Raw genomic sequence first — 25409 nt, 5'->3', positions numbered from 1 at the left:
CAACTGCTAAAAACAATACTCAATACTACGAGTTGGTTTGGGTTTTTTAAAATATGAATGAAAAAGAATCACAAAAGATACACCAAGAAAGTGTATATCATTATACCAAAGAATACCAAAAAATATCTATCACAAAGTTCCAGCAGCTTCTCTTTAACCTATCTTCTATTACTTTTCCTGAATATTTGGTCCTACATATTGTATCTCGATTCATGCTTTGTTTAATTAAAAGACACTAAGGTTTTCATCAAGCAACCTAGGTTATCTCTCAGTGAATATCAGTGTTTTATACAGAGCTATTATTGACTCTAACTTTACTGTCATTGATTTTAAACTTTCTGTTAGAAATAACCTTCTGTTACTGAAAAATAAGTTTGATAAATTTGTGATTGTTTTAGCACTTAATTTTCTTAGAATATTTATACCAATATTCTATTGTTTCATTAGCACAACTTTTGACACCAAGATGCATTAAGGCTAATTTGATTTCCAGAACAAACTGGATATCCTCCTATTCTTACAGGCCTATTATAAACAGCACAATTATGCAGCCTATGCAGAGTTTAACTATGAAACTGGAACAGAAGTTATATCTTATTCAGGTCAAACCATGTAAAGTAGTAAAGTGAAATCAATAGCAAAACTACCACTGACACACACACTGCGAATCTTTCATTTGCATTCTTCCAATTCAGTTCAGTTATTTTTAACTGAAATGATGAAACTTAAAATACAGTAACGCCTACAACATAATGCAATTAATGAGGTAAGAAGGAAAAAATTTAACATTGAAGTCTTAGACCAAAGAATTTTTTCAGAGAAGGGTTGAATAAAAGCTCTGACCACTTACTATCCCAAGGGGAGGGAACACACAGGGGGAAGACACCAAATTCCTCACAGATTATCATTATTAACAGATGCCATTTTTTGAAAGCCTCCAATAATTTCAAATAGAAATTATATACCTGTCAGTCAAGTTCTGGTATCAGTGAAAATTTAAAAAAAAAAACAAAAAACCAGAATCTAAACTGTCTTTTTCTCCTTTCATTCTTTCTGTTCAAGAATCTAGGTGTCAATGGGCAAGAATAACAAAAAATAACCCAATTTACTGAGTATTAAGTAATCTGTTCTCTACATGGAGACTAAAAAGACATCCAGAACATATTTTACACAGTGTGTCAGACTGGATGATTCTAAGATATTTCCCCACCTTAAAGAATTTATATGTACTTATGTCTGTGCCCCAACACTTCATATTAATTACAGTCTCCTCATAAATAGATTTATCCGTAAAATACTGATAATGCAGAATTTTAATTCCAGTTTCATCTTTGAGACTGAAGAGTCTTCAACCCATAATGACACAGATATGTCATAAACAAGATTCACACATATCAGTATGAAATATCAGTCAGCAGATAAACACAAATAATTTTTTTATAATACTTTATATATTCACTGTAGATCAAGATCCTAAAAAGAATGGAGCAAAAATCTGTTTGCATGGCAAGTACTTTTCCTCAGCCAGTAGAACCTATTCAGTAAGGAAGTTCAGATTAGACAAAGCATGAATTATTCTGAAAGGGTAAAGATGATTCATTTACAGTTATAATACAGAAACATTGCATTGAAGCAAGTTCCACTCAAAACCAACAAAAAAGCAATTTTTAGTGGTCTTCTCAAGCAAGCTGGACAACCTCTGAAACCTCAGTAGAAACAGTACTGTCCACAGGCTCAGAAATTGTCAAAAGTCTGCTGATTCTTGAATTGCCCCTCCCTGATTGAATGCATGTGTTCTCATTTAAATTGCATAATAGACAAGTCCGGGACTATTCCTTTGTCCTGTTGGAACAGTATCCTCATACAAGGACCCCACTGTACAGGATGCTAAATACTATGATAATCCAGTTGGTAAACAAAAAGTGTATGAAGTCACTGTCAGAGGCAAAGCTTAGAAAGATAAAGATTGGACCTGTGCACCACATTCAAATCACTCAAAGACAAGGAAAAGGACAACCAATTGTATTTGAATTGGGATAACACTGAAAGAGAAATACAGCATCTGTAAACCAAGTAACAGAAGTCTATACAGAAAGGGAAATATTCATATTGTATATTGAGAAAGGAACATATTACATGGGCTTCATTTCAAGTCAAATTTTTTACCTTCATGTTCTTAATATACAAATACAAATATAAAAATGCTAAGTCTGCCATGTAGTTCTTATTAGTGACATCAGAAACTATCTTTTCTGTTAAAATTCTATCTCAGCACACAAATGGTTATTGAAATTGTAATTGAAAAGCACTCTGCCCAAGAGCAGGTCTAGGGAAAACCAGGGGGAAAAAAATCACAACGAACGACCCACATAATACTACAAAATGTCAATTTCATTTAAAGAAAAAAGTCACACTGTAAGAATTTTTGTCCTTACAACATATAACAAATTGCTACAGATGGAATCGTGTGATCAAAAATTAGAAATAATTAAGTAACATCATTTTCTTACTTACCAATCTTCAAAAATTTAAAGCTTCATGAATAGAGGGAGATTTCTAATTGAAAAACATGTTTAGATAAACTTCTAACTGAATGCAGTAGCTCTGTATTTTCTAGAGAAATTATCTCAAATGTTTTTGGGATATGTGCATAAGTTTCAACATAGTGCATACAATTGCTTTTGATTATTCTGAAAAAATAATAGGAATACTGGAGTTGGTACCTCCCTGGCTATCTGAAGAAATGGCTTTTAATTAAAAGTTGAAAGGAAAGTAGAGATGTGCTAAGACTTTGATTGTGATTTCACACTCCAAGGTAGAAATCTGGAAGCAGGTTCAGAAGCTGCACTGAAGTTGACTAAGGAGTCAAGTACTGCAAGAGGAGATATTGTTCAGGAAGAGAGAACAAGTTGCAAGCTTTGACTTTTCTGAGTCAATATGTCACAAAAATTCATGAGGCAATTCCACTTTTCATAAGTCTAGTACGGTGAGGCCCAAAATAAAGCTTTTTCATCCACTCAGTGAAAAGATAAAACAATACATCTATTAAACAGCTGAGGCTGCCTATTCCACGAAGGAGGTTTCAGATGCTGACACAGTACTCAAGAGAGTCTTTGAAATATACAAAGCCATTTTTAGCCAGAACAAGAAAGTTCTTTCATATGCTTCTATTATAACTGCGTTTGATAGTAAAAATGCTGCCTCAGGGAGGAGGACAGATTAAGCCTGCCATGTTCACATTGGTGATGTCAGACTATTTGCATTGTCCTAAGCACTTACTCGGATTCTATGATATGAGCTTACAAACCCATACATTGGACATCATCTCCAGAGATCACCAAATTCTTCCAAATAGCAAACCACTTAGTACTAGAACAATACTAATGCTACTCCCATAAGAAATACTCCAATGCATACAGCTTTTAAGGGCATCAAATTTTTTGAAGTAGAAAGAAAGAGCCTCCCTAAAGCAAAAGACACACCCAATACATCCATCATTGGAAGAGACAGTCAAAGGTGGGGGCATGGATTTTAGTCACGGGTACACAACAGCTTGAGTTTGAGAAACAAACTCCCTATTTCATTCCAAAAATCTTCTGTTTTGACAAATTATCATAAGACTTATTACCCAGTGGAAACAGGCATTCCAGAGTGGTTTCAGTAAGGAAATGTAAGGACTCTAAATAATAACTGATAAAAGGTTGAACATTCATTCTGCTCATGTTCATGAGAAACAGGTATGTCATTCAACAGGTCTCCATATATTTACTTGCAGCAGACCTCGCTGGCTCAAAATAATCAGATTTTTGCATTATAACCATATGTACAAGAATATGTTTTTCAGACAACCTCTCAAAGATCCATCAACTGCATAAAACTTGGAGTACCAGGGAACATCTGGATACGACATTAACACTCCGTCCCTACAAGATTACAATATTTCGTTACGCACACTATTTTATCCCATTTCCTGTTGTACATAGAAATTTGAGAGAAAACTGCAACCATTAAAATAAGATTTGAGAGACTTTGCTAAACATACCTTTTGTTCATACTTATTATTGTATTTCCCACCCAATATCAAAGATATGTGCATTGTCTTTGGGAGTTTTCCTGTAATAACACTATGATGATATTCAAGTTTGTCTACCACACAACTCCAATTTCTATTGGAGTCTATCTATTAGAAAGGCTCACATAAAGTTAATTGTTCCAGCTTCCTTTGGGAAAATTCAGTACTGTTTCAGAAAAACACTATCTGGGTGATGCTCTGGAGAATTTCTACAGAGAGGCCCTACAGTCTGTGATTATTAAAGGTAACTGTAGACATTCACCTACACACTCTATAGAAAGTGAGCTGCTGCAGCTAACATCGCTTTTTCTAACACGTTGCAACCTCTGGGCAAAGAGGGAACCACAAAGTGGATAAATACAGTCTTAGAAGACCAAATTAATTCATTTCTAAAGGAAAAAAAGCCTTAAGTCTGCTTTATTGTTAAAGTAAAAGGAGAAGTATCTGAATAACTTCTCCCATCACAAAAGTTCACAACAATGAAAAAAACCTAAATACACTGCCTATGACAACAGAGGGAACATTCAAAACTCAAGACATTCTAGCATGGAAAAGATCTCTAACTACATACTAGGAAGGTGGTACAGAAGCACATTTTATGGAAAAAATTGGAAATACTAGCTTTGTTTCTCTATCTTGTGTCTTCAAGAAAATGAAACAGGAAATAAGTTTTATGCCATGTCATCTGGCAGTAGAATGGATATATTACACTTCCGAATTATTTTTCATATTAATGAAGTGGCTGATTAAAGTAAAATAAATTTTAAAGAAAAAGGAAACATGACCATTTCTCTTCATTGTCTTTTATGGAAATTGTTTCAGTTTGACCTTGGTTCTTTATCAGCTGGCATGAATTGTGAGGCAGCATAAACTGATAATATTACTGGCCAGTTTTCAGAATCTTAGCTTCAAGGTGATGGGGGATCTGCAGTTTCAGATGTCAGCAAGTAACTCCTCAGGTACTTCTGCATCTCTTTAGAGCTATAAAGTATCATTTCATATCACTGTGCATCAAGATCTTTTTTAAAAGCTATATTTTGAGAACAGAAATTTCACTTTTTTTATCCTTCTTCTCTAAATCAAAAGAACAAGAATTCCAAATAGAAAGAAAATACATTGAAATATATGGTGACCATAATACACTGAATTCATATAGTGTCACTACATAAAAACTATTTTATTCTTAATTTTACAGCATAATCTGGAAAATAGATTTCATAATATTAACAAAATACATTAAGAACTTGGTAACTTGTGCCCACCTGACATTTCTAAGCACATGTGTGGACCACTTGGCCCTGAACAATAAAGCTCAGGCAAACAAGAGTCTCTCTGAAACAGTCAGCCTCTAGGCTGGTTACTCTACAGCTTTGTAGAGTAAGAGTTCTTTTCTGATGAATAAAACCTTTTCACATAATTCTAGACACAAACAGAAGAACAGTAGCAGGAGTGGGAGAGTTGTTAGCAGAATATTGTTCTTCATGTTTCATCAGTCCACTCAAATTTGGCACCACTTGATAGCAATAAAAAGTCACAGCCATCTGTTCAGTGATCATTTGATATATTATCTAGAATCAAATTGTTGTTAGGCTAAAAACCTTGTTATCAATGAGACTTAGGAGGGTTGTAATTGAAAATAATTTTGTTAAAGCTTTATGGAACACTTCCTTCTGCTACCCCCAAATATATATAAAAAAAAAAAAGACATCAAAAAAAACCCAACAACCAAGACCACTGCAAAAAATAAGATAGCATAATCATTGCTCTACAGTTTTCCTTTAGTTTACTAGGTTAAAGCACGCATCAGAGAACTTTCTGGAGTTGTCTTGCTGAGAAAATAAGCTATATAAATACATTTTAAACTGAAAAAAAAATAGCGGTCTTCAAAAATATAGTGTGGAAACACATCTTTCAAAAACTTTGAGTCAGAGAGGCAAGATCTCATTTTTCTAGACGGGAAAGAAGACTTTTTGTCAGATATATGAATTTTCCAGACAAAGTCATCAGAGTCATCATCATGACTGGGGTCGTGATGGACTGTGGTCCACTTTTGGGAGGCATGGGGAATGTTAATTATAAATTCGTATTCATCTGGAATGGTTTGCTTTTATAGGGCCAATTTTGTTTTAACTTTTGCTTTTAAAATTCTGATTACATAACACCCCATCCAATAAATCAGACACTGAATTTTATATTTGATTTATCAAGTTCTACTCCTTATGTAAATGAAAACGTTCAAATAGGAGGGTATAATTAACATATCCAAAGTGTTCGCACACAGGCATAGTAATGCAGTGTAGGCATTGTAAAAAATCTGCCTCTGAATTTCATTATTGGCTTTGATTTAGCACAAAGTTTTGGGTCAGCCAACAAACTGTATATCATTCATACGGACCGCACATTTCTGGAACTGTGTTTTTACTTGCTGTCAGTGCCTATCTCCCTCTTTTTTTGCAGCTTATTTGCATTATAGAAACCAGAGATTTATTTCAAAATCCAGATTTAGAAAGCAACAATCACATTTGCTGTGTCTCTGACTCTTAAAAGGCTCAGATTATAAAAGAAGTTACACATTTGACACATAAACAACATAAATGGCATTCTTTCTCCTTCCCCATACATACTCAACTACTTATCAGTAAAATCAACAGGTTCTTTTACCCCAAAATTCAGGACATTATCAAATAAATCTTATTTTCTTTATTACCCAGATAACCTTTATAACTCTGACTGCATATTTGTCAACAATTATAAATTGCTTACAAAAGGTCTCAGCTATTCATGTCAACATTATGTATGACCCTTTAATAAAAATATCCTTACCTAGGGCAATCCATAATGTGATTTTAAATAATGTTCTACAGAATCTCTTAGGCTAGCTTTTCGAAAACCAATAAATGTACATGAGAATTAAAAAACCTACCAACCAACCAAGGCAATTAAAGATGCACTGAACTACCCATAGAGTAAGCTCATGTGAATTTCTTGTCTTGAATGAAGTATGATCAGTAGTCTTTTGCAATGCCAAAGGCAATAAAATCAAAATAGGCTGGGACTTACAAAGCATCAGTGGTGATATACTATTTTTTACTCTAAAAACTCCCTCAAAACAACAATAATAGACCAAGCCCAAAGATACTAAGAATTTTGATAAATACTTCTGTTTCTATCAAGTGTATATTTCAGTTCTTTCAGTGTCTTCTAGACACATTCCATGGGAGCAAATCTTAGTTCTGGTTCAAGGTTGCATTCCTCAAGTGTGTGCATAAAGAAAAATGCTTTTGCATACAAATGCATCCATACTCCCATTAGTCTGTAAGCCCATGTTAAAAACAATTTTGAGAAAAAAATTTTTGCAAACTGTTGTACTATCTTTAAACTTAAATAAAATCACAATTTCCCTCCCATCTTGTTTTTTGAATACTCTGAACTCTGCTTTATAGGCTTAAACTGAATTAAACAGAAACTCTATAGACTCGAGAATATTTTAATATTTTAATATAGATAAAATAATATTTTTTCAGACTGTGGTATCTATGAAGAAAAACACCTCTTCTTCCTAGATGATAAACAGCTTTCTGAAAATGCAGACTAAATTTCTGGTCAACAGTTTTGATTTTATATGAAGAAAGACTTCCCCTCCTTTCCCTTAGCTAGAGAACTATATTAAAATAAAAAGCTTCGGCAGCAATCTGGGCCAAAACAGAGGGGTATAAACTTGCTAAGTAATCATCTAAAACCATATTTAGAAAAATTAAAAGGCTACTTGCACTTCAGAAGGCTTCATTACATGAGACCTACACAGGCAGTGAAACAAATTTAAATTAGTAAATTGTAGCAGACTGCTCTTAGAATGGGAGTGTGGGGGACATTCAGTAAAATTATGTTTTAAGGAACCATGTCATTCCGCTTAAAATTAAGTTGCACAGTTTCAGTATTGTTTTTCCCATTACTCTTACTCAGGAATTCACTCCGATTTTCTATCCAAAATGCCAAGTCTTGGAAAAAAAAAACCAAAAAAACAGTGCCAAAGTCTCATGAATAGCTCTTTCAGCATATCATCAAATCATTAACCAGACTGTCCACATTTCACTGGGAAGATTTTGTTATGCATATTTATATTTACAAAATAAATAGCACGGGTATACTTTTCCTTCCATTCAAGGATTTGTTAACTTTCTATAAAAGTAATGGTGTGCATCTGCATGCCATATTTGCCTCATACGCCAGGAATTCTTTGCCTCTCATGATGTGGTTACCATCTATATTTATTCCAGTGTGCTTCTTCACTTCCTCTTTTCTCTATTTCCATACACTAGAATCCATGTATTTGACGAATCATACCAAATTCATGCAATATTTTCCATCTCAATCTATATGTATATCATCTTCTTTTCAAGGAGCACAAATCAGACAATGAATATGTGTTAGGACCATGACACCCTTTGGTCTGGAATGAGAGTATTCACAGCTAATGGTTACTCAAGCATAGCTATTCAGAATGTAAACAGGCCAATAAGGTAAATTAAGATGCCAGGCAAAGTTAGGATGGTAATGGTTGTCATCAACCATTTATTTAATTTGCACGCCTCTACAGAGATGGCAAAAGCTTGCTAATCACCAGTCAAAAGCTCCCACACATTCATGTTATCTGTTTTCCACCCAAATCAATTGGTTTCTGTCCATGATGCTGAAAACCACCCTGAAAAACTCAGAATTAATCCGACTCCTTGTTCAAAATAACCTGTTATCAAGAAGTGATCTGTCTCTTCCTGGCAAGTTCAGACTCCTATAACACCATGGAAGGAAAAAAACATCCTATATCATTGTCTTCACGCGAGCCCATTTCTTCCTCTTTTATAAATATCCTTTTCCTTGTCCTTTCCAAGGTCTAGTACTCTGACAAAAGTCCAGCTTGCAACATAGCATTTAAGTTCAGCTGACTTTGAAAGCATGTCTTTGCTATAGCCTCCTTATCTAGAAATACTTCCATTTAATTCTTTAGTTTTACTAGTCATTTCTGCACTGAATGTTTTGTTTTCTTTAATTTCACTGCTGTTCCTCTACTGTCACTTCCTTTATCTCAATATTTTTCCTTCTCATTAGCATCTTCCTAAAATATCATTCATCAGTCCTTTCTTTTTTCCCAAGATACATCTTTTTAGTATCCATGACAGTCAGATGAGATACTGTACAACATTACTAGTATCAGTTACCTTGGTTGCCTGTATCCTTTCCAGGAGAGTAGAGAAGCTATGGGATTTTTTAAAATGTCCACTATGCTGTATGATTATTGAAATGCTTCTTTTCCTTTGAATAAGAAGGGTATATACCTACAATCAACAGTTAATAGCATGTGTTACTCCTGGGTGCTAATCCATCCATCCCTCCACCTCCTGTCAAAATCAAGTCAAAACAAATATGTACTTCAATATGTTCTTAAAGTCAGCAAATGATCTACTTCAAACAATAGCCTAGAGAGGATTCCAGGGAACAAAGCCCTTCAGAGAACACTGTCATCAACCCTTTGTCAATTACAAAAGTATGTAAACAAATAAAATCTTACAAGATGATGAATTACATATTTTTAGAATAGATAAACCAAAACAAGATCAGAATATGGAAAAAAGAAAATATATAGTAGCCTTTGTGCTACTATATCACACTTTTTAAAACTAGAATATTTTTTTAATAATCTATTTCACTTTTCAGCTATTATTTTAGAGGAAATATGATAGAAATATTTAGACTTTCCTTTAAAAAACTAGTAATTAAACACTTCATAAACTGATTAAAGCTACTTGGAAAATGTTCATTTAATACATGAATTTAAACATTGAGATTAGTATTTATAAACCTCAAAAATGCATATCAAAGCCACAAAATAATTCAAAGAAATAGAACATGTATGAAGAGAAAAAAAACACTAAGACTTCTATCAAGAGAATAACTGAAATACCTGTTCTTGATCAAAGTACTTCATGAATACAAGAACTCATTTTGAATATGAAATGGGAATGCCATATTATTTTGTCACATCTTCCTGGAAGACTGTGTTGCATAAAAGGAGTCATATACTAACTGGAATTAGTTTCTTCTTGCTAAGACACTTCAAAAATACCTTTTAATCATAGAGACTAGACTTACTGTTCCAGTTAAAGCAATTCTTCCACAGATTAAAAGAAAATGGGTCTCTATGCTTACTAATAAAACTCTTCATGAAAGAACCAAAGGCCTATCAACTCATGAGCCAATCAGCTCTTCCATTCTAATATTCAATGTGGAAATCCTAAAGTATTTGAAACTAAGCTAAATATTATTCCTTGCCCAAAAATGCCAGCTAGATAGAACTAACAGAATTAGTCATAATGAGAGGTAGCAGATCAATTTGTTAGTCTTTGCAGAAAATTAAAAGCAAATCTGTAGTCAGATTTCTCAGGTAAAACACTGACCCTTCCCCATTTCCCCAGTTTGACCCCACCCCCCAATTCAAGATGAAAGTGTCTCTCCAATTCGAATGGACTTAGTGTCGGATCAAGTGCAAATAAAATGTGACCTTGTTGTATGCAGGAACCACTCAAGGGAGAAATTCAGAAGTCATTGCACCACGGTCAATGACGGAAAATGGCTTGGTGAGCACCTGAGTCCTCAGTACCCTTGGAGGGATCCCATCCAACTCCATAAACTTGTAGGTGACCAAGTGGAGTAGCAGGTTGCTGACCATTTCCCCTTGGATTACAGGGGTTTCATTCTGCTCCCTGTCTCTGTCTTCAAGCTCAAGGAGCTGTGTACCTGAAGAACAATTGGTCTTATTATTAAAAACTATTAAAGACAAAGAAGGCATTAAGTACCTCATTCTTTGTCACTATGTGACAAAGAATGCACCCAATTAAGGCAGGACAATGTATCTCAATGCAAAAGTTCTTTTCATATTTGTTTCTCAAACAAGTTATAACTCAAAGGAGTATTTGTTGAATGTCTAAATTTTTAATAAATCTTAATAAATGGTAATTTTTTAACATTTGTAAGCTCGAAAAAAGCACATTTTTAAACAAACACAAAAATTGAACGCGATGTACTGATATACAATTAATTGTTCCTACATATACAATGACTCTACATTCGAATGAGACAAAATTCAATGCACCCTGCAAGCTGCTTTGCACATAGAAAAAAGTTGAGTGAAACTACTATAGTAGCATATTGTGCTTAAGCTAAACAAGACAGGCATTATTTCCATTGAACTCTACAGAACCCCAGTGACAGTGTGCAGTAACTGGGGAAAGAGCATACATTAACATAAAAATTCTAAGTCTACTGGAGAAAAGCAGCTTTGTGGAAACTGCAGAACTGAAATACAAATACAGAAAAAAAATATCCAATACTGCTACACAATACAACACAGTAAACATCTTCCTACCCTGAAATACTCCAAGAAGGAAACAAATTTGAGTTTGATTTGTCTTGATAGTGTTTGTGTTGGGGTTTTTTGTTTGTGAGTTGGTTGGTTTGGGTCTTTTGGGGAGGAGGGGTGTTTGATTTTTGTTTTTAGAGGAAAGTTATTTTATTAATTAAAAAATTAGTACAGTCTGTTCAATATACAGCTTGCTTTCCAAGTAACATTTCTAACTATGCATTCCTATTGTGTTGCAATATCCTTTAGATCCCAGTAAGAAATAAATTCTCACTTCTCTACTTAATACAGAAAAGGAAATTAAATCTTATTGCAACAAGTCTACAAAATGGAAGCTCAGCCATCAATGCCCCAGTGAAATACTGAAACTACCAATCAACTGGCTAGTATGAAGTCAGAAGGCATGTAGAGGAAAGTTTGCAGATCTCCATCTTCAGCAAATACAGAAACACTTAGAAAACAAACTATTCATGTAACAGGAAAAAAAAATAATTCTTCACAGCTCTAGCTATCATCAACCTCTAATAATTGTAGACTAGACAACGGAAGTAGATGCTGAGTCTGGGCAATGGACATGTAGGCGGTACTTCACTGGAAATGTTTGCTTCCAGAGAATGAATGAATACCACTTGATAGACCACATATGTGGTCAACTGAAAGATTTCTTAAAACATGGATCACTATCAAAACCAGATGTCTTCTGATTCAATTAATAAGCAGATTTCCTAACAATTGAATAAAGAAGGTAGCACGTACATTATGGAATTAAGTGTGAATAACACACTGCAAAGATTCACCCATAGAATACATACAGACACTTCTGTCCTGCCTTTGTAAAGGCATTTTTATAAGGGAGTACAAGAACTAAAAGTGTGCCAAAAATCAACCAACCAATCAAACAAAAAAAAACTAAACAAAAAAAACCAACCCCAAACAAAACCTCAAAAACAAACAAAAACAACAAAAGACTCAACCATCCACCTCCTGAAATAGCCTTCAGAGAAGGTGTGGGATGCCTCAGTAAGATCTCCTTCCATGCTATGAAACAATGCCCTATTACAACATTCTGTAATTTAAACATAAATACAGAAACATCTCTTTACACTGCGCTTAGTTCTGCTTCTGCTAACTAGAGAACAGAAGACAAGTACAAAAAAATTTAGTAAAATTTTCACTGAGCAGTATGCCCAACATAGCTGGGCAGTTGCTGGGCTGAATACTTAAGGGAATATACCATGTAAAAAGGACAGAGCATCTAGGTGGGAACAACTGAAACAAAAAAATGGGGATTGCTCACTGCATGCAAATCAGCACAATTACTGAGGGCTGAAAGGAGACAGTAAGTATACTCTAGTCAAAGCTGACACTTGGAAGCCATTAAGAGCAATAAAAAAAATAAATCTGTCAGTTAGAAAACTTAAGTCCTATGTTAACATTCCAGGCATGGAGTTGGGAGAAGGAGGGGAAAAGTAGTGGAAGAAAGTAAATTAACTACAAAGAGAACTGCTGGACAAATTATTTTTAATAGGACCGGATAATTTAATTAAGCACTACTAATATATTGTAACTAAAATTACTATTTTCTTACCAGTGTCTCTCTCTACCTCTAAGTCTATACAACATCTAAAATCAGTTTTGCAGTCCTACCCATGGCCTGAGCAAGATTGAATTGCTTGATCCCTTAGGTTAGGAAGAATACGAACACATAGTCTGAAGTACATACAAGATATAAATGTATGCACCAGTAGGGCCAGGAGGCTTGCATGTACTAACTAAGCTCAGATCTCTTCTCTTTAGCAACTACGTGGATCACGGGCACATAACCTGGTGGCTTAACTAAAGCAAAAGGAAAGAAGGTGTTGGGCTATTTTATTATTTTAAGAAAGGGATATAAGAGAGGGGGCACTATTGCAATACTGGGTGAAACAGAGAAGGAAAGTGTATGAGAAAGCTCCAGAAAAGAGAGCGTGTGGGTGCTGAGGGGCACATAGTAGAATACATGTCCCAGTAGAATGCAGTCTGTCATCACCCATCCATTGATCTTATAGCCAAAGCTGGGAGGTTAGTATGAGGCACTGATTTTCTGGCAAAAGACAGCTAAACAAACAGAAATCCCAATCCAGTTTCATAAAGATTTTTCACTCAGCACTACAGTAATACATGAAAAAAAGCCAAAATAACTTTAAATCAACCAGAGGAGTAAAGCATTAATACTACACCATCTACTTCAGTTTGATATTCACAAAGAAGAGAGATAAGATGAGAGACCAGGAAACCTGAAGCTTCCAACAATGAAATAATTACTTCAGTACATAGTTCTAGAAGCTGTGCACACATCTCATATTAAGCCCCACACACCTAACACAACTGAGAATTCTATTTTAGTGTCCTATGTGAGCATAGTAATAAAAGAAATACAAGGGCAACTGGAATACAAACATGGAGGTTCAAGACAAAAATCATCTTACTTAATTAAACACACTTGTCAACTACATGATTTCAGTATGCAGTTTGTCAACTTCTGTATTTTCATAGTTACTTCTTTAAAATGGCATTCAACTCCCTCACCACCCCCAAAAAAGGAGCTTAAATTTAAAAATAGCCTCAATTTTAACTTTCTAGCTACATCACTTCATTATCTTGATAAAAAATATCAATCCTAACAACTCCTTAGAGTGGTAATAATCCTATGATAGAGCAAGTTTCCTTCTACTTCTTCCGGTAATACCACACCTCAGCAACTTGAAATCTATCATAGTTCCATACACTAACCCATTTGAGAAAAACATAGTATTTCAAACAATTATTTCTAATTTAAGAACACTGTTTAAGAACACTGTTTCTAAGTCAAACTATATCAAACACAAAGTAAGGGAGATCCTAAGATTACCTTGCTAAATCTAAAAGTTCTGTAAGTGCTGGCTGCCCTGGAGACAAAGTTAGCTGACATGCATACAGCTGTCATATAATTGACATTCTTCCTCCTGCTCAGACAAAGCTACCAACTGCCAAATGCTACCTAATAATTAGCATATGTAAAGCAAAAGGGCTAGACTATGCCATCAGTTTATCTGCTCCTTAGAAAATAGTTTTGAATGAAACCTGCAGCCCACTCTGACCTTGAAAATTCTAAAACAAAAAAGGCTTGTCAATAGGAACAAAACAGAAAAAAAAAAAACCAAAAAACACAAAGAAGTCTATTTACAGGTATATTCTAATTTTTAAAAAGGCACAGGAAGATATTTCTAAGTATGGTCTTCTTAAAAAAAAAATAATCCTACTTTAGCGAAGGATGAAAACAATCAGAGTCAAAAATCAAAGTCATATTCTTTGTATCTGGCTTCTAAACATGGTACAACAATAACATCCATCACTAAGTCAGAGAAATTAACTAAATATCTGTGAATGGTGCTTTGGAAAAGCGAAAAATAAAGAAAGGCAAAGTAGAAATAGACAGTCTACCTAATCTGTCAGTCACCCAAACATAATTAGCTGTTATCATCATTAACAACAATAAAGATCACTTTTCTATAGTCTCCAAGAGACAAATAACAAAAGGAAGGATGTTACATACAGAAATGCCTGCGCTTCTCTTTTCTTCTAAAGAGACAGTCAGCATATATGCTTAACAAAAAGTACATGAAATGGAAGCATGTGTTTCTGTCCCTCTTAGAAACAACCACTTCAAAAAATGTTTAAAAATTTAGTTTATATTTTGAGAAAACTTTCTTGCTGCAGTGGACTTTGATCTTCAGCATTTGATGGCATTTAGTCCTGCCCTTCCTGAAACTGTCTGGAGCACTTAATGTCACTAGTCTTAAATACAACAGAAAAATCTCAAGAAATTTCAAGAAAAAACCTTTCTGTTTATTTATTTTTAAATATGATTTCTTTCCATCCATATGAGTCTCTCATATTTGCAATAAGATAAAACAGAAAAACTGTGTACAAGCAGACACTAGATGAAGTGGAGGATCTGGGAAAATTTTGTGTCCCTCTTTCCCCCTTCTCACAGGCTGCCATGCCAGACAGAGTACACACTTCGTTCACAAGGAGGAATTTGACAAGGCAGCAAATCAGGTTACTAGGCTAAATAACAGGAGCGAGATGGCAAGACAAAGAAAAAAAATTGCAAGAAGTCCAACAGATAAGAACTACGAAGTATTGTTCACAGCAAATGAATAACTTTTTAGAGAACCATGAAAGACAAATAGACTACTCGTGAGATTTCTAATTTCTAATTTTCCTCGCCTCTTGCCCTCTCCTCCCCCCTCAACTTTGCAAACAGACAGGGCTCAGAGTGTGCTGGGTTAATAACCAGACCAGGTCAGCCTGTAAGAGATTATTTTAAGCTGTCTGCATTTTTTAGATAGGAGTGGATGAGATAGGCTACCCAAGAGAAGATCAAATATAACAAGAGGTCATCAGTATCATAAAAATCAATATTTTAAGACTAAAATTTACTGAAAACAAAAATTAAACATTGCATACACAAGGTAAAAAATATTACAGCATAGCCGGTTTCACAAAATTCAAAGCTCTCATATATCTTTTAGACAATCTATTTTGACCCTGGAAAATGCTTCTAAAACCTCATTAAATCTTTCTGCTTCCTAATTAACTGAGCCTGAAAAATATTCTGATGTCTATTACCCTGCTACCTAAGCTCACGAACCAAGGAATGAACAGCCCAAGCATTTTCCCTGCAACTAGATTAAGAAAAAGCTGCAAGTGACCTTGACTTAATCTTTTTAATTAATGGAATTTATCAATATGTTCTAGCTTTTTTTCCTGCTTGAAAAATAGACATCAATTTCTCCCCTCTTGCTATTTTCTCAGAACCACACAGAGTCTTCAAAGTCGGAAGAGACTACCGGAGATTATCTAGCCCAACTGTCCTGGGTCAGATAGATTAGCTGCTCATGGCCATGTCTAGTTAGGTTTTAAATATCCTCAAGGATGGAAAATCCACAACCTCTCCCAGAAGCCTGTTACACTGCCCAACCACCCTCATAGGAGAAGTCTTTTCTTATGTTCAGATGGAATTTCACATATTTCAAATTATGCCCATGGCCTCTTGTCCTGTCACTGGGCACCACTGAAAATAGCCTAACTCCTCTTTACATCCTCCCTTCAAGTACTTATACATTGATGAGATCCTCCTTAGCCTTCTCTAGGCCAGTCAGCTCCAGCTCACTCAGCTTTTCCCAGTATGAGAATTGTTCCAGTCCCTTAACCTTCTTTGTGGCCTGGACTGGACGCTTTCCAGTATGTCCATCTCTCTCTTGTACTGAGAAACCCAGAACTGCACATAGTATTACAGGTGTGGCCTCACCAGCGCTGCCACAAGGACACTTTGCTGGGTTATTTCTCCCCAGCTGCAGGAATTGGCACTTTTTTGAACTAGGGACGTTCTCCTCTACCCCTTCGTCTAGGTCCCTCTGGATGGCAGCCCAACCACACTCCTCTTAGTTTTATATCTGGAAATACCTTCTAGGATTACTTGCTCTGTCACCTTCACAAGGACAGGCAAGCCTTATTGACCTGTACTTCTCCAGATTCTTCTTGAACAGACTTTCTTTCAGTCCTCGGGAACCTCTCCAAATCGCATGGCCCTCTGAAGAAAATCAAGAGTGCCCTCACACTGACATCAATCAGCTCCATCTGCATTTATGGGTGCACCCTCTATTTAGTCCCATGGACTTCTTTATGATCAGTTTAAATATCCCTTAATTTAATCACCCTCCACTGATAGTAAATCTTGCTTGCTCCACACTGCCTGGGGTTCCAGAAGGCCAGTCTTACCAGTGAAGACTGAAGTGAAAAATCTATTGAACTCTTCAGCTTTTTCTGTGCCTGTTGTCACCAGATCCCCTATCCCACTATCAGTGGACTCACATTTTCCCTAGCATTCCTTCTATTGCTTATGTACTTGCAACAGGGGATTTTTGTTGCCCTTCACATCTTTCACCAGCTTTAATTCCAGAAGGGTTTTGGCTCTCCCTGAACTATTTTCAAATTCTTGTTTTGTTTTGTTTTTTTTTTATTTCCCATCTTTCCCATGTTGTTCCATGTTCTGTTTCTCCAATTTTCTCTGAGAAGTCTCTCCTTCACAAACGCATAGCTCTTTTTTTCCAACCTTCCCACTCATCCTGCATAATTCTAGTAACAACCAGAAACAAGCTCATAGGATGTTTTTTACCCATTTTGCACCTTATCTTCAAAAGTATTTGCATTAATTCTTAATTATTTCAAATATTTCATTAGAAGTCTTTTTCTGCATGAGGCAGAAACAAAGGATTTCAATTAAGATAATTTATTGCAATCCTTCACTTTGTATACAAGAACAACACATAAATCATTTTGCTGAAATAAATTAGATTGTATTAAGAGATCAGGATGGTGTGTGTCCTTTCTGCCCTCCCTCCCAACAACTTTCTTTCATTCTTTTTATTTGCTTATTAAGACATTTGTTGTTTTTTTCTTACATCTCTTTAGTTAGCACCAGTGGTACATCAGCCTCTTCCTCAAAGAGAAAATATATATAACATTTGCTAAGGGCTAGGGAAAGGAAGTTTAGCACTAGCTTCTCTTATTTTTATTTTTAATTAGCTGTCTCTTTCCCTTCTAAGACTCATCACTCCCTAGTTCTTGATCCTAACTCTTCCACCCAACCTGCCAACACTGCCTCTTTTTTTTCCCCATGCCCTCTCCAAAACAGCTAACACAAAATGCACATTAGTAAGCTCTTCTGTTTTATTAACATGCATGTTATTTTACCTTGACTTCTACTTTGGTGGAACTCACAAATAATGCATGCTTAGTCAACTAGTGCTTCTTACTGTTATCTCTTTGTTATTTAGAGTGATACAGCATTTGTAGAGGTGAGAGAATCCTACTTCTTTCCAAACTCCAGTAGGCTAAATGGAAAAATCCAGCCAAACTAACAAATCTTCCCAGAACCACACACTTTGTAGAGCACAGTGCAGAAAGACAGAACATAGCACAGGTATTTTTTTGGCTCGTTGCCTTTAGGAACCAAAATAGTCCTCTGCCTCAATTGGTAAGTCCTGCTACATTTATGACAGTCAGAAGGGACCCAGACTAGGAAGACCAACTCTGCAGATTGGTATGATTTTACAAAAACAGAAATAATGCACAGCATTACTAGTATTCTGTAGTATGTCATTAACTTTTAAAAAAAATATTGGTTCACTTATCCTATGACCTTTCCACCCAGATGGCAGATGAAACAACTATTAAGACTATGGGCCTCTCCAAGACTAAAGTATACATGCCTTGAAGTATAAATAAAATATCAAGCTGCTTAATTTTTAAGTATAGAGATGGGGAGGACACAGAATCGGACTGAGAAAGATTTCAAGCATGGAGAAGAATTTATGATGGTTGAGAAGAATTTATTACATGGACTTTCTAAGTTTCAACAGAATTTAAAAACTGTTAATATAACACCCCATTCATGTGCATTGTTTGGGCATGTCCAGACTTGCCCTGAGTTGTTTGTTCCCTGCTTCCCTGCTCCTCCCTTTGATTGCCTGGAATATGCCGCAGTGTGGAGTGAGCTCCCATTGGTCCTCGGTCTTCCCCAGCTCCTCCCAAATTCCTCCCTCTTCTCCCAAATTCTTTCCCTCATTTGTTCCCCTGGTTGTCTATCCCATGATCCTCCCAGTTTTCCAGCTCCTTCTACCCAAACCCTATATAAACCCATGTTCACCCTCAATAAAGGGAGATAGCTTCGACCTTCTACCTTGTGTCGTGACTCTTATTGCTGTCTCGGTCCCATTCCTTCCCCCCAGACTGAGGCATAAATACTTCTCACAGAGGAACTTAAGGATACTAATTTGGAGATTGAGAAGACCATACAGCATTATTGAATATAGTGCATTGTTACTGACAAAACTGGTATGTGCCTATCTGCATTTCTAGCTAGTTGTTTTTCACTTACTGGTTAGAGCTAAAATTCCATCATTATTCCCTCATCACATCTGGAGTATTGTGTTCTGGATTCCCCAGTACAAGAACAACACGGAATGATAGGAGCAAACCCAGAAAAGTGCCACTAAAAAGATTAAGGGATTGGAGCATCTTTCATGTGAGGAAAGGCTAAGGGAGCTGGGACTGTTCATACTGGAGAAGAGAAGGCTCAGAGGGGATCTTACAAGTGCCTAACTGGGGCAGTGAAAAGGAAGCTGGACTCTTCTCATTGGTGTTCAATGACAGGATAAGAGGCAATAAGACAGGAAACACATGAACCTCCATCTAAACATAAAAAAATACTTTTTGACTGAGTCAGACAATAGAACAGGTTGCTGAGAGAAGTTGTGGGGTCTCCACCCTTGAAGATATTTAAAACCTGACTGGACTTAACCCTGAGCAATCTGCTCTAGCTGATCATCCTTTAGCAGGAGGGGTTAGACAGCTTGATCTCAACAGATGCCTGTCCTACTCAGAAATTTTATGATTTGTCCAATACAGTTCAGGTTCTGAAAACAATTTTCTTTGTACCAAATGCATGCCGTGTTTTCCATAAGTCGTGTCACACTGTAAATATACTATTAGATCAAATTTACTGCTATACATTTTTGTTTGCATTCGTTTCTGAATATATGGTATGTTTATGCACAAACTACACTGTTCTATCTACCCCCATATCATATCTATCAATACCATATACAAACTGTCAATAGATTAGGTTTTCATTAATTCACGTGAATATATAAGCCTTTAGAAGCTGGTACATCACAAGGTCACAAACATACTTCCAAAACACCAAACTACAAGATTGAATAGGGTGTCCCATGTACACGTCCCTATACAGTAACTATCAGAAATATAAAAGGAATAGTGGTTCACTAGCCTGTAGTTCAGTTTATCAGTAGATAAACAATACACATCATTAAAGATTGAACATCTGCAACCCTCATTCTTTTTGCAGCATTATTATATTACAACTACTATTACTCTTAACTACAGAAAGAGAGCAAAAGAAAATTACAAATTGTATTTTTCAGTTTCTTCCAGACTTCTTTAAACATCTACTATGCCTTGGCTAACTATCCAGCCAAAAGATAAAGCAAATGCAATATTAGAAGTGGTTAGCACACTATTCTAGACTAGATTTACCAGTGTTAAGCTCTCTTGTACTACATTAGCATTATTCAAATGCAGATATTCCTGACAACACACAATACAAAATATGTTACAATATTGTCCTCTCAGTCAGACACTTCTGAAGCCAAACACAGTTTGTATGAAAAGTAGTAGGTAAAATTTTCAGAGGTATGTTATACACTGCCTTTAATATAGCAGAACTTCATCAGGCTCAGTAACACAGGAGTCTGGTGATCTTTTGTATTACAGAACTATTTATTGAGAAGTGGAGTCTCAGATGAGAAGGGGAAAGAAACTATTAACTTGATGTAAGCAAAGGAAGCCATTTAAAATCTGATAAATGATAACATGTAGCTATTAAACATCCACCTAGTTTACTGCTGTAGCACACGGAGGGCAGAGGGGCTCAGGTGGCTGGACAGAAAGTTCAATTTGGTTTCTTGCATCAAAGCATATGGCAAACATGGCAAGGAAGGTCAATTATTCAGACTCTCCTAAATTTGATTCTTTGAATAGACTGACAAGCCTGTAAAGAAATCAAAAAGCAGTAATCTTACTTCATACTTCACAAATATCTAATGCAAAATAAACTTAAAATAAAAACTTTAAAAATTCTGGATTCAGAATTTTTTTCCTCCTGGAAAAAATATGTCAGAAATGAAAGTTAAAAGTTTTACTGGTGTCATTAATATGACAGGCAAAAAAAACTACTACACTAAATGTCTTTAGATGACAGATTGTGTTCAGCCAACATAAAGTATTTCTAAACACGAGCCATACACTAAAACCATAAACAATCCAGCTGGACTAAATGAAGAAGTTTGTAAAGGCAGGAGGTATAGGAGGATAACTTCACCTCAATTCCTGGTGTAGAAAATATCAAAATGCCATGATTTTTTACAACTGGAGGCTTGGGAATTTCTACAAGCAGCCTAATTAGCCCTTACAAAGGACATTCTTTCTTTGTATTATGTTAGTGCCTATTTCTGATCATATTAGCTCTTCTCCAGAGGAGGACCAAGCTAAGAACTTCCAGATTGTCAAAACTGTGATTTTATTTTTGGATTATCTGATGCATTAAGGAACACAATCATCATTCTGCATAATAACAGCTGTATAATAAACATTGCCTCAAAGTGCTTGTACCATACACTTGAATACTAACAAGAGGCAATCTGCCAAGTGGCAGATTTAAGAAAACTGCTGAACTTCCTCTGAACACCGGCTGAGAGAGTTGATTTTGTTCAGCGTGGAGAAGAGGGGCTCTGGGAACACCTCATAGCAGCCTCACAGTAGCTAAAAGGGGCTTACAAGAGAGCTGGGGAGGGACTTCTTACAAGGGCATGTAGTGATAGGATGAGGGTGTAATGGCTTTAAACTCAGAGTGTAGAATTAGATCAGATATTAGGAAGAAATTCTTTATTGTGAGACTGGTGAGGCACTGGAACAGGTTGACCAGAGAAGTTGTGGGTGGAATTGCTCAATACCAGGTTGGATGGGGTCCTGAGCAACACAGTCGAGTGGAAGGTGTCCCTGCCTATGGCAGGGGGATTGGAACTAGATGATCCTCAAGGTCCCTTCCAACTCAAACCGTTCTATCATTGTATGACTAACTTGTATGCCAAGCCATATAAAGGATTCTCTTATGGGTTTGTTAAGATGCTCTAGGTATCCCAAAGAAATATAATTTGTGAGATATCAAACATCAAGAAACAGAGCAGCAGAGCTGCCTTTTTATTTTAAAAGTATTTAAAAATACTACAAACATACTAAAAATATATTTTCCACTGGTTACAAAATATGTTTACCTTTGGCTAGAAGGATTCCCAAGGATGCCAACTTAAGTCACTCTTTTTCTGATATCAGCAAAATGGAGATACCTGCAAGTCAAATGAGAAGTGTTTGTGGTTTTTATTTTTAGATGAACATATCCACTTATGATACTAAGGCATAAGAAAAAAAGTTTTAAATGAACACTTGTGTAAAATGAAAATCTACTGTTTTGTACATGCAAATAAAATCAAGAACAACTCATTGGCTTTAAAAAATTCAGCACAGTGTAACACATACCATATCTATGTGTTGCAAAAGAGATTTTAGAGGTGTTATCTGTGCAAGTTCCTGCCAATAACTGGAAAAAAAAAGCATTGCTAGGGGCAAGAGGTCATGAACCAGTAGGTGCTGAACCAACAGACTGTTTCATTATGGACCTGCTTCAAAGGTCACGATAAAGGGTCCACAGCTATTCCTTGAACTGTATTATAAAAGGCAAGCAGCTTAATAATATTTTCAATTACAAGGATGAGAAAAATTCATGACGTTCCATAAAATGCTTTGAAAGAAGATAGTAGTAAGTTCATCCAAAAAAATTTACAAGCATGCTCTGAGAATCTGTGGGATGACTTACAGCCACGAAAGTACCTAACAGTGCAAAATTTACATTTGACATTTTTACATTTACTTCTCAGTGAAGGCAAATAAAAACATATATAAAATAAAAATATTTTAGCTAGGTCTGCGTGATCACCATTACAGAGAGATAAATCATAAAACTATCATGTACCAATAAGGTGATTTGCCTTTCTATTTTATATCAGCATTAACAAAGTTTCAAAAGGAGTTCATTTTAGCATAATCTCGGATAGTAAAATCTAGCTGGAAAATACACAATGTTGCATTCATATTGAAAGAAAGGAAAAAGGACACACATAGAGCAGGAACAGATGTTATTTCCTGTACTAAATCACCACCATAGGGATAAAAATAATTCTTGTAAGTATTTTACAGAATAGTGCATACAATGGAAAAGAACAAAAAGTCTCAAAATCCTACGTCAACTGCAAATCAAGGTTGATAGACACCAGTAACATAAACAAACAAAAAGCCCATAAAGATGGAATGCAGGACAGTTTACTATTTTTCCTCATTCTAGGCCTAGTCAAAACTAGGCAAACGCTTGAATCTACTTTTACCAGTATGCTCACAGTAGCAAAAAACCTCCTGGTGTAGTTATAACCCAAAACTGGAGTAAATGCTTTCGCAAGTGAGGCTTTCATGGGAGAACTAAAACAAAACTATATCAGTAGAAGCGTTGACCAATATCATTAGATAACTGATCTGTTTGCCAACAGAAGACACAACTAAAAAAACCCAAGACATTAAAAAGAAATTTCTCATTCCTAACCTAAAAATTACACCTGATGATGATAAATTTCACACATGAACGTCATTCTAGTAAAATCTGAAACTAAAGCCACCGTAAATGCCAAAGATCAAAAGTAAAAACATGAGAAGAACGCAACTGCAAAAGAAAGCAACTGCAAAAATGGAAAATAATTTTTTTAGAATGGCTATGGAATCTGGTCAATTTTTGAAAAGAAACTGTTTTCAATTTTCTATAAATAAGTTCATTAGAATATTATCCTTATTAACAGTGTCTTTCTCATAAAAAAAATAAAAGTCTTCATACTTTCAAATCACTGGAAGACCAGGCTTCAAAATATCTGCCTCAAATACAATTTCTGGACTGTCTATTTACGGTAGTAAAAAGTAGAATCAATTGATCCTCAGAGTCAAGTAGGATTTAGAGGATTACGTTGCTTTTTTGTGAGGCAGCCAAATGGAAAAACATTAGGCCTTGTCCACATATTAATTTTTTTCTTTAATCCGAAGGTCTTATATAGAACACTGCATCAGGAAAAAAAAAATTTAAGATTTGAGAAGAAAAATAATTGTATATATTTAAAACATAATTTATTATTTCACCAGCATTCAAAAAATTTTCTTGATAACATCTTGCTCGTACACTCATGAAGATCTACAAATGGAAAAAGCTCAAAACTTCATGTAACGTATGCTCCTTTAAACTCACACAAAATAACAAATTATAAATCAGAAGTAACTATGCCTATTTTCTTACATGTACTTTAAAACTTATTTGTAGTATTAGACATCATAAGACTGCTGTGCATTAGGTGAGTATCATAGATCTGTTTCTCCTGGAAGCCTCATCTTTAACTGATCCTAGAGTCACATCTGGGTTGCTTTGTTCTCCCAGAAGTAATATATGCATTTCATTCGCTGGTTCCTTAATCTTTATCTAAATGTCCACTGGAATTGAAAACTAGAACCTTGTTTCTACAGAGATTGTCACTGAGGAAGTCAAGTTGGCCAATGACAAGGCAAAGAAGAGTTCACATTAAAAAATACCTGAAATGAAGGTAAAAATAATTCCTGAATAGGAAAGTCAATCTTTATTAGTAGTCCTGATTGGCAAAAGCTCAGACATTCATAACTGTGGCCGGCCCTACACTGCACCTCATTTTCAACTAAAAATTCATCTTCTGCATGAATAGCCGGTATTACCTATGTTGAAATCTTTCAACATTTTTATTCCTATTTTGTTGTTGTAGGAAAAGCAGAAAGAAAGGATAATATCAGTGTCTGATATCTGATTTTCTCTGGGCAAATTTTCTTTCTCTCCCCAAAAAGTTTTGGCTATGCAGAAGAAATTGATTCCAGAAAGAATGAGCAGATAGGCAGCATCCTAGTCAAGGAAAACCTAGCTTTCCTGACTAGCAGGCTTCCTACTGCTCTAAAAACCCTGCACAGATGGTCACTGCAGAGCTAAGCTCCACAGCAAGTTCAGTGTGTCCAGAATATCAACTTGCCATGTTCAATCTACACAGTAAGTCTGATGTACCCTGGGCACACTCGACTTACAGAACTTGATGATCTCAGAGGTCTTTTCCAACCCGGCTGATTCTACGATTCTATGGTTTGCCAAGACAC

At 35.6% G+C, this 25409-nt stretch overlaps 1 protein-coding gene across 5 annotated transcripts in view; it reads right to left on the bottom strand.

Moving 5' to 3' along the window:
* Positions 1–25409, bottom strand: part of SIPA1L2 (signal induced proliferation associated 1 like 2) — a 131583-nt gene that overhangs the window by 83943 nt on the left and 22231 nt on the right. For all 5 annotated transcript variants that reach the window (XM_064648814.1, XM_064648815.1, XM_064648818.1 and 2 more), the window contains exon 2: positions 22427–22498. The gene's annotated coding sequence lies outside the window, so the exon portion shown is untranslated. The remainder of the gene's footprint in view (positions 1–22426; positions 22499–25409) is intronic.

Source organism: Pseudopipra pipra, chromosome 3 (assembly GCF_036250125.1).
Source record: "Pseudopipra pipra isolate bDixPip1 chromosome 3, bDixPip1.hap1, whole genome shotgun sequence".
NCBI classification, from domain to species: Eukaryota; Metazoa; Chordata; class Aves; order Passeriformes; family Pipridae; genus Pseudopipra; species Pseudopipra pipra.
This window is presented reverse-complemented; position numbering and strand designations above follow the sequence as displayed.